Source organism: Fopius arisanus, unplaced genomic scaffold (genome assembly GCF_000806365.1).
Source record: "Fopius arisanus strain USDA-PBARC FA_bdor unplaced genomic scaffold, ASM80636v1 scaffold00007, whole genome shotgun sequence".
Taxonomy (NCBI): Eukaryota; Metazoa; Arthropoda; class Insecta; order Hymenoptera; family Braconidae; genus Fopius; species Fopius arisanus.
Genome location: NW_011887746.1, coordinates 1,853,128 through 1,864,648, shown reverse-complemented (window position 1 = coordinate 1,864,648; position 11,521 = coordinate 1,853,128).

The following is an 11,521-nucleotide window of genomic DNA, read 5'->3' as shown; positions in this document are numbered from 1 at the left end:
GGGGGGGGTCGAGGAAAAGTGACTTATATCAATGAATAATGTAAATTAAGTAAATAGTTACTGATGTTAGTTACATTAAATAAATAGAACCTTATTCAACAACAGTATTTCTATAAAGTTGACATAGAGCTTATATGCACAATTAAAAATTACAAGTTATAAATGCGTGTTAGCTCAGTTCAGTTCCGCTCGGAGTCCCGAGCTGCACGGATGCTTTTCTGTGCCCTCTCTACTCTAGCGTTTCTGATTTTATCCTTAACCATCAGAGTACTGTATTGAGTTATTAACTCCATCCGTTTTCTACAACCGACCCATAGTGAATAACAACCCTGTCAAAACCACTTCTGCTACCTCTAAGAGGAAAAATGAAATGAGCCCTAAAGGGAAGAAATCGAAGATAAAAAAAACGGGAGTCGCAGACCCCACTCATACTCTCTCTCAGCCACGGGCTACTCCAACTCCTGAAAATCCAACTATTCTTCCTGGATCGGGAACGATTGAACCAACTCCTCCCATCGTTATTAACAATGGAAGCGTCGACACAAAACAACTTGTCAAAAATATCCTCGCCAAGGTAACCAACGATGACTTCAAGATTAAATGCCGCGGCAATTCATCCACCATCTCACTCCTAAACCGTGCTGATCACGAAAGCGTTTGCAAAATCCTGGATGACCAAAAAATCCACTTCTTTACTTATGGTTTCAAGCAGGATAAATACTCCAAATTTATCCTGAAAAGCCTCCGGCATCCTTCTCCGCAAAGGACATCGAGGAGGAAATCACAGCCAGCGGAATTAAGGTTAACGCTATCAAACAATTCACTAAAAAGGACAAAACAAATGATACAGTTACAAAATTGCCAATATTCGCCATCACAGTCGGATCAGGCACAAAAATGACTGACATCGCTAAAATTCCCACAATTTTACATCACACCTTTAAAGTGGAAAAATTTAAAACCAACGGCCAACCCCTCCAATGCTTTCGCTGCCAGCATTTTGGGCACGCAAGCAGTCACTGGAAGCTCCCACATCGCTGTGTAAAATGTGGACTGAACCATGATGCCAAAGAGTGCACATCAAAATCCCTCAGATGTGCCAACTGTGATGCCAACCACGTGGCCAGCTTTAGAGAGTGCCCTGAGAGGCAGCTCTACATCATTAAGATGGCGAAATCCAAACTAACCTCAAAACCCTCAGCAAGTCGGTTGACCGACCACACGTCCACCGGACCACCAACCTTTCCGTTATTGACTGGATCATCTTCAGCCAATCATCACCTTAACCTAAACGACTTTCCTCCGCTCACTGCTCCATCAACTGCCGAATCATCGCAAAACCCTCAAACCACCTCAACGCAGCCTCTTAGACCAACATCATCCAAAGCATGGACTGCAACTCCAACTCGTTCTTCAACTTATACCAATTTAAGTAGCACATTTAATTACTTCGCAGAAGTCAGAGAAATTGTTGATGAATTTAAAGAAATGAACATCCTTTCTATTATTTCTAGTGCCAAAGAAATGATTTCTAGGCTTAAAAAAGCGGATTCCCCTCTAGAAAAATTAAAAATTTTCGCGGAATATGAACACTTATTTACCACCAATTTCCCTCATGGCTCCCACGAAGAGACTTAATTTTAATATCCTTGCTTTAAATATTAAATCAAAAAACTAAACTAAATCATCTAGTTTTAAATCATAATGTAAAAATTTTACTCCTTTCAGAAACTAAGCTGAGTAAATCTACCAAAAAAATAAATTTACCAAATTTCAACATTGTTAGAGCAGACAGAGTCGACAAGGCCGGTGGTGGTGTGGCAATTGTGATCCACAAGTCGCTGAAATACAACGTTCTTCCTTCTCCCATCAAATCCAGTACCGAATATGTAGGTACGGAAATTTTTATTGATAATAAGAGTGTACACGTTTATTTCATCTACAATCCTCCGAGTATAAAACTTGACTCCAACCTAATAAAATCTCTTATTTGACAAAAATCCCTCTACCATACTGGCGGGCGATTTCAATGCCCACGATCCCACCTGGAACTCCCAAGAATCTAACCCATCCGGCATTGAGCTAATCAACCTCATAACCTCCAATAACCTGTTTTTATACCAACCTCCCTCTCCAACTCATTTCCCTGGAAGCGGGAATACCCCCAGCACTATCGACTTCGCTCTCACTAACAATTACTTTATAATTAAAACATTTAACATCCTCCACGACTCTCCCTCCGACCACCTACTCCTCATTTTCACTATTTTTGGCAACTCATACTCTTCAGTTGATACCTCCAGGCTTAATTTCTCGAAGACCGATTGGCACAAATTCCGATCTGACATCAATGAAGCTATCCCTTCGACTAACCCGATCTGCTCCAATCAAGAGATGATTGACAACAACATCTCTCTTTTCTCAACAATAATTAGTTCCGCCATACTAAATAATACCGCTCGTTCAATCGGCCTCACTAAAGATGAACCTTTGCCTCCTCACCTGATTAACCTCATCAAAACCAAGAACTACTTAAGATCTAAGTAGCAAAAATCCCGTAACCCCTTCCTAAAAACATGGGTAAATTTCTACAGCAAAGCAATCCATACAGAAATTACTGAATGGCGCAACAACATCTGGGACTCCAAACTTAGCAAAATTAACCTAAAAGACCAATCCATATGGCGAATAGCCAAATTTTTCAACAACTCTCCTAAACCCACCATTCCCCACCTTATTGCCAACTCTTCCCATATCACCGACTCTGTAGGTAAATCAAACCTTCTGGCTTCCCACTATGCAAAAATTCACGGAATCGCTGACCAGAGAGGTAACCACTCCTTCTCTGAGCACGTCCTCTCATCAATTAAAAATTCACTAAACAAAACGCCCATCATCACCCCAAAGAACAAACGAACTTCCCCTAAAGAATTAAAAAACATCATCACTAGACTCAAAATCAAATCAGCTCCAGGAGTAGATGAAATCCCCAATGTAGCAATCAAAAACCTACCTGGGAAAGCTATTGCTTTCTTATCCAACATACTCAACGCTTGTCTAACCCTCCACTATTTTCCGAACGCCTGGAAAACAGCCGTTATCATTCCAATCTTAAAGCCAAGAATATCCCCCTACGATCCAGTGAGCTACCGCCCAGTAAGCCTGCTCCCTAACATGGCCAAAATTTTCGAAAAAGTCATTTTTCTAAGACTTAATCACTTTACTACCAAAAATAATATTATCCCTGCTGCCCAATTTGGATTCAAATCCAAACACTCCACTACCCATCAACTCCTCCGTATCACGAACCACATAAATGTTAATCAAGAGTTGAAAAAGGATACAGCCATGCCGCTACTCGACAGTGAAAAAGCCTTCGACTCTGTCTGGCCATCAGGTATAACTTATAAGTTAATTTCTTTAAACTTTCCGCCATATCAAACAAAAACCATAAAATCATTTCTTACTGACAGATTCATTCAGGTCAGAGTTGACCAAACATTATCAACCAAAACTAAAATCAGTGCGGGAGTTCCCCAGGGCTCTATTCTTTCTCCAACACTCTTTAATATATATATATCCTCTGTTTTTTCAAAAACTCCTCCTAATGTGAACATTGCTGGATTTGCTGATGACCTCGCTGTCTTTTCATCCAGCACTTCCTTAAATAAAGCGATTTCCATACTTGAAAATACGGCCTCGTTAATAATAAACGAATTAAACAAGTGGAAAATTCATGTTAACACAACAAAAACAGAGGCAATCCTTTTCACAAAAAAGAGGTCAAAATGTAGCATATCATTAAGAGGGCAACAAATAACTCCCTCTCCATCTGTAAGGTATCTAGGTCTCCACATTGATAGTAAACTTCTGTGGAAAAAACACATCGAACTGTCAAATTCCAAAGCCAAAGCGATTTTAGCTAGATTATACCATTTATTTAAAGCCCCCACTCTTAGTACTAAATTAAAACTCATTCTCTACAAAAGCCTGGTGAGACCAATACTAACGTATGGTTGCCCAATATGGTATAATGCAGCTAAAACGCACCTCAACAAACTTCAAGTAACGCAAAACAAATTCCTCCGAATCATTGGACATTTAAATTATAGGACATCTGTCAAAAATATCCATAAGGCATCGAACATTGAACCCATCCTTCCTTACATCCTCAAACTCACCTCTAACTTTGAAACCAACATCAAATCTCATGATAATACCCTGATCAACCACCTTGAAGTCCACAAAAAATCCTCTTGGTCATATCGCTGACCCTCTTCCCCCCTAACCCTCTCCCTATCCCGCTTCCTTCCCACATCACTCCTATTTCAACTCATCAATCATAGGGTTTTTTCTAAATTCTCATCTTTTCCCTATTCTCACTTCTACTGTAATTGAATCAACTATTCTATAACTATATATAATTCTATAACATATATAACTAATATGTTACAATAAGCCTTCCTACATTAGATAAAAAGCCACTGGCTGGAGACCTAGTTCATAAGTATTACTACCTGTACATACCATGTATATATGTATATGAAGTTAATAAACTCTTTATAATAATAATAATAGTGTTAGCTCAGTGGTAAAGCGTAGGTTTCATAATGTTAGGGTCATGCGTTCGAATCTCGGTTGCGGCGGTCAATTTTTAAGTTAATTAATTAGGTTTTTTCAAAGACCAATTTATCAGGGAATGATAAATAGAGGCAAAATTGATTTGTATCTACGATAAAAAACTAATTATTTCATTTTTGCCTCTATTTTAATCAATAAATGCTAGATAAGCTGAAGGATTGGTTAAGGATTGGATCCCAAGCTCGGCTTGGATTTTACGTTCAAGTTTGTATCAAGGTTGGTCCAAGTTCGGCCCAGGCCTGGACTACCTTCATGTTAGTATCTTGGCTCAACCTTGGATCGAGCTCGACGTCCAAGCTTGAACTAGCGTTACAAACCAAGGAATAACCAAGGTTGTTACAATCTTGAATTCCAAGCTTGAGCCAAGCTCGGTTAGGCTTGGTCCGAGCTTGGTCCAATGGTTAATCCCCACCTGGGATATTACCTCTGTGTTATAATTATTGATTCCGTCAGCCTTTCATAATCTTCTTATTATTCTGGTAAATAGAAGGTCCTAATAGGCTGGGTGTACTTGGCAATACTACCGCACCTTATGATTCTTTTTTACTTAAAACTAATGTAAAAATACGAACCAAGCACCAATTCCAACTGTAATGCGTTTTCTGACCCACGGAGAACATTTTTTTTATCGGGTTGTGTGCGGAAACCCGGTCTTTTTCGTTTTTTTCTACTAAAAATAGGTGAAGCCCCCAATATACACATTTACCCAAATTTTATATTGGATAAAGAAATAAAATCAGTTATATTATGTATTATGTGCATATTGTGATAGAAGAATTTCGACTATTTAAATTTCGCCGTGGGTATATGCCGAAACGTAATTATTGTTAAATCAACTCGTGTTACCCTTTCCTTGATCCCTCTTGAATTTCATTATGTACTACACAACATTTTAAATTATGATCAGGATATCAACGCAGTAACTATTCGCAAGTGAACATAGGAAAAGTTACAGTTAAACATGGTACTGCTGGTATATTCATAGGGCTTTCGATCATTAAGGAATTTACCATGCCCCATAGTTTATGGTAAATTCCACATAAACCATGGGGCATGGTAACACTAACATGGTAACTACACAACATTTTAAATTATGATCAGGATATCAACGCAGTAACTATTCGCAAGTGAACATAGGAAAAGTTACAGTTAAACATGGTACTGCTGGTATATTCATAGGGCTTTCGATCATTAAGGAATTTACCATGCCCCATAGTTTATGGTAAATTCCACCATAAACTATGGGGCATGGTAAATTCCACATGCTGATGAGTATCCACAGTACGTTATATTATGTCTTGGTAAACATATAAAATTAATTATGTTTAACAGCTCTACGACAAATGTATTTAAAAAAAAATCCATCGATTCATCATGAGGTAAGGACATATAGATCTTGCTGAAACTCATCCTCGTCTTGGTAAACATATAAAATTAATTATGTTTAACAGCTCTACGGCAAATGTATTTTAAAAAAAATCCATCAATTCATCATGAGGTAAGGACATATAGATCTTGCTGAAACTCATTCAATCGTCAGAATCGTACGATATTATGAACGACTATTGCAAAGTGATGTGAGACCTGAACTTGATCATTTTGAGTTAGTTACGCACTAATCATAATTTTTAGGGCCGGCTCATTTCAAAGCTGAATCGACGTAACAGTTGTGGTTTATGAAATCGAATCGGTCTCCACGACCGCAACGAACGACACGTTTTTCGCCATAGCTTTACTATAAATTATCCCACCTCACTTCCCTTCAGCATTACCTCTCGAAAAGCGTAATAAATTTACCCCAAAATTAAATTTCTTTCTATTTCCGTTATAATTGAGCCAATCTTTATAATGAAGAAATACAAAATATGGTTCTCTTGTTAAATGGTACCTCCACCCTCATCATATCCCGAGGGTCGAAGCCACTTGTTATAGAATTGCGTATCCCCTCTTTCCCCATAACATTCAACGTAAACTGGCGCCTAGCCACGTGTATATAATACATCCAGTTGGGTGAACAGAGTGCAGCCACTTTTATCTCTACTATTAACCTTTCTCCCACCCCGAAAACCCGAGGTAATTAAATTAAATGATCCACGGGCCCTCAATCATGTCCAGCGAGGCAGTGCCGCACGACTTACGGACCCATTTGTTACTGTGGAATTATTCATTCAATGGCTGACCCTTGTCAATTTAAATAATGAATACATGAGATAGTATTTCCGGCCCATTGATAATTTGTTTGCAATCCTTTTCATTCACTATCACTCAGTTATTATATGAAGGCTTCCGATACCAGAAATGATATTCTCATTTCACCTTTACGATTCAACATTTTTACTCTGTTGTAACGAAACAATCTAATTCAACTACCGAAATAATTTTTAAGATTATTATAGTGAACGGACGAATAGTTGAAATCTGTGAATTTTGCCTCAAAAAATACTGAAATATATAAGAAACAATCTGCAGTTTCATGTCTACTTTTGATCAATCAATATACTATCATTAATATACGAATGTAACTTAGTATCAAAACGGTAACGGAAGAGACGTCGTGATTTATTTCTTCCCGGAATTTTACAGAAATATCTTCGGAATTGAAGGACATTAATTTTCTGTCGTAGACTTTTTGTAGAGCGGTAGCATATCATTACAGAAGCTCCACAATTTCCTCTAGTTTTGGAAATAATTCCCAAAAACTTATTGAAGCACTAAGTCTACTTATTTCCTTTTACAATTTCGCTACTGAACTACCAAAATAAATTTAATATCTCTTTAACGGATCGAGGGTCGAGTAAATATAGAATAAAGACGGAAATGATTTATTCCCGATGAAAAATACAGCTTTGACTTATTGGATACTAGGTAATCATGCGCGCTGTCGCGCACTCTACCTCTGTGAGCGCTGTAGTGAACAATAACATCCTCGTACTCATGGAAATGAGAATCATAGGAAGACGAATAAAAGATTAACAATGAAAACAATCATTCATTATCAATCTCTTTTATGATAAAGGCCTACTGTTGCCAACTGTTATTGAAAATTATAGAAAAAAAACAAAAATTAATCAATCTTACGCTAGTTTTCCTATACCTTAACTCAGAACTCGTAACTCAACAACGCTTGAAAAACTCGATTTTGTTAACTTCAAATATTCCGCCTACTCTGCCTACTTTGAACACGAAACTCATAATATACTAACCCTACGACCTTATCACGAGACTATTGCCCTATTGATATAGTTGGGAATAAAAATTGATTATATGAATCTCACCACACATTAATTTAGATTATTATTATAGTCATATCGTTTATTTTTTGGATTATTTATATTTATTTAATATCCATTTTCCTGATGTTTTGACGCTCCACGTTTAAATCATTCAAACTAATTCATGGAGTTGATTGTCGAAATCAATATAATTATTTTTATTTTAATAATTATAGTTATTAAATTATTATTTAATAATTATTGTATATTGTCACTGTTAAGTTATATTATTTTTCTGATATTATTATCATCATTTTACCCTTCGCTGCCGATGCTTGGCCAAACATTGGGCCAGATCTGTCAGCCAAGGCTCAGTTGACTACTCATCGGTCCAAACCCGGGCGCCGAGGCTTGGTTCATGCATGATTGATCGGATGTTAACCGAACAGTGAAACACCAATGGTTGGTGTGTTTATCATCGGCCATGTATTGGCCCAATACTGTGCCAATGCTTGGTAATCGTAATATACGTACAATGCAATCAATCAAAGGTATACTTGACTGTATACTGTCAAAAAATGTCGGATTGAAGCTTGTGCCTCAATGTGGGTAGTTTTACAGGTCATAAACTTTTCACAGAGACTCTCGCGCGGCAACCACCTTAAAACCGAATTGAGGCTTGGATTAAGTCATATGTTACAGCTCATAATTTTCGGACGCTTAATCCAGACTTGGTCATGAGGATTAATCGGAATTTGTTTTCTTTCCTCAATTGCTCAGACTTTCACTCATAATTAGAATATAGTATATTATGCAACACGTGCGTAATATATTTTTTTACTCGTGGGAGGTTTGTAACACGAGCCGAAGGCGAGTTTTACAATCCCACGAGTCGAAAAATATATTACGCACGCGTTTCATACAAAATTTTATGTCATTGCGCCCGGAATCCGCGATTTAACCGAGCGAAGCGAGGTTAGAATCGCGTGATTACGGGCACCGATGGCATAAATAAATTTTAATCACTATAATTTTTGTCTATGAATATCATTGTTATACATTGTCCCGAATTCCCGAATTGTCGCCATATAGCATTCGCATATCACATAATATGTTCCATATAAGCATAAGCATGCATGCAAATGAAAAGTTTGATAAGAATTACGTGAAATGGTCATAATTTGCAAGTACAAATGAAGATCATATAGAAATTAGGGAAAATATGTATATTAGCGACCTCGCGCCGAATATTTTGAAATGTTCATGAGATGTTTGTTATTTCACTGTTATTCACATTCTAAATTTTCAGGTGTCGGAACCAAGCACAGGGCGAGATATTCATTATTTTTTAATAATATTTTCAAATATTGTTTGCCCTGATGTCCATCGTCTTTGTGTCATGGTTCCGTATTGTAGTTCTGTTTGTAGGCCGTATTGTGTCAAGCGATGAATGATTAGTGGACGTGCAATTCCCTCCAGGTCCGACCCTTTAACTCGCGACATGATTCGTGTGTTGAGCAAATTTCTTACTTGTTTGATTCTCTCTCTTATTGTCTCCCTTCCTTCTGAAGACAATGATCATAATTAACTTTAACTTATATAGAGTCATTTATTGTATAGGCACTGAATAGCCTTGGACTTTAGTTTCCATTCTCCTTTTTCAGGTAAAATCTACTTATCCACCATCCCGCATATAGGGAGTGCAATAAGTCCTGTGGTGTTTTTTTTCTGTAAATATTGACCCGAAGCTTAATATAGTACCGTCCTTTCTAATATTTCGATTTGTTTTAAAACGGTGAGAAAACATGAGCCAGCTGCTAACCCTATCTGTAACTTGTTTTTCGACACCCGGAATTCAGTTTTGTATCGGGATCTCTAGAGAAATTAAGGTTTTACACTTTCTCCCTACGAAAAGAAGGAGGCTCCTCTAATATACATTTTTCTCGAAATTACTCTATATTCCATATTTTTAATCAGGTTTTTTCGCCTGCCTCTGGTATTGATTGAACTTCGTATTTCCACGCCTGATTCGACATACTTCTTCCAAAATTTCTGTAAACATCCAAGCTTCAGTTGTACCTTTACAATGACATCTTTTTTCTCGCACACTCTCATGTGTGGATTCTCGCAGGAGTCGGTCTGTATCGTATATTATGCGCGTTTCACACGTGTTAGGCAGAGAAAGAAGGGTGAGCACCTTCACTTCAGCCGAAAGAACTCCCGAGGGAGCTACGTAGCATTTTGCATAAATCGCGAGACACCCTGTTCTGTATCCCCTCTAAAACCCTGGGGAGATTTTGAAATAACTCTGAACGTATATCGAATATTTTCCAGTATTAAAATGGTGAAAGAAAGACTGTTTCCAACATTTCAGCCAAAACTTTATTAGATAATCATCACTGCTTTTCTATTATGACAATTATCTACTACACCCAATTAAGATTTAGGCATATCTAATTAACATATGGCAATTCCCTGCTCTACTATTGGAGAATTACATTCAGCATTTTAAGTAAAAAAAACTTAATATTTATAATAATGAGAGAGTGATATGAAGCTTCTGTCGGATTTTTCATTGACGAATTATTTAAATTCTGCAATATTTTGGAAATTTTCAATTTTTAGGTTCATATGACCCAAAAAAAACGTAAAAATTTCGGAATGGCAAGCAATAGTTTCTTCATGGATGGCATTTGCATCTCCGATTTTTTTTTTAATTTTCATGTGATACTTTTTACGACTTTCATTCGTGATACTTTTCAAATTTTTTTATTGAGCAGTAATCGAGATATCCATTTGTGATAAATTTAGATATTTTTTTTAATGTGCATGACTTTGCGAAAAATTAAGCAAAAAAAAATTCAATACATTTTTTTTTAATGATCAGGACTGTACCTCCATAAGATTTTCAAATCTTAATTTGAAATTGTTGATTTACAGAAAACACATACTAATCAATTTTCTCAAAAATTTGTCACATTAAACTGTTATCCATTCGACAACATTTAAGGGTAATTTTGTATGGGATAACTATGGCCCCTGTTTTTTTTTTGTTGAATTTCGACAATGTAAAAATTCGAAAGTGGTAGGTTATCTTAAAAAATCAATATAAATCATCGTCTGATATTTATTGGCACCTTTCATCGTCATTTCTTCTATGTTATTAAATTATGGTTTCGATCTACGATTATCCCATAAATTAATAATATAATACTAATTTTTTATCAATAACATTTCCAAAAAAAATAAATAAATAAAAATTGGAGGATTTCGAAAAAATAAAGTTTTTTTTTTAAAGGTGAAAACTTCATTGAGTTTATCATCTTCAATTTTTTTTTTGTATTATTTTCTGAAAAAATGGTTCAAAAACAAAAATTTTGACAAAATTCTGAGAAACGTTGCTCACAAAAGGGATCGGATTCAAAAGTGACCGATTCGGCATGGAATACCCCATATATATAAACTTGACATATTATGGGTATACGGTACATATCGTATATAGTATATTGTATATATAATATCATAATATTATTCATACGTAATGTTAGTATATACTCATAGGCAGTCAGTGTAATCAAAGAGGCTGTAGATCGCATCATACTTTCCGACACGGGAGGGAAGAATGGGCCCGTAGACAACATCAAATTGGAATACTAGGAATTGCCGGT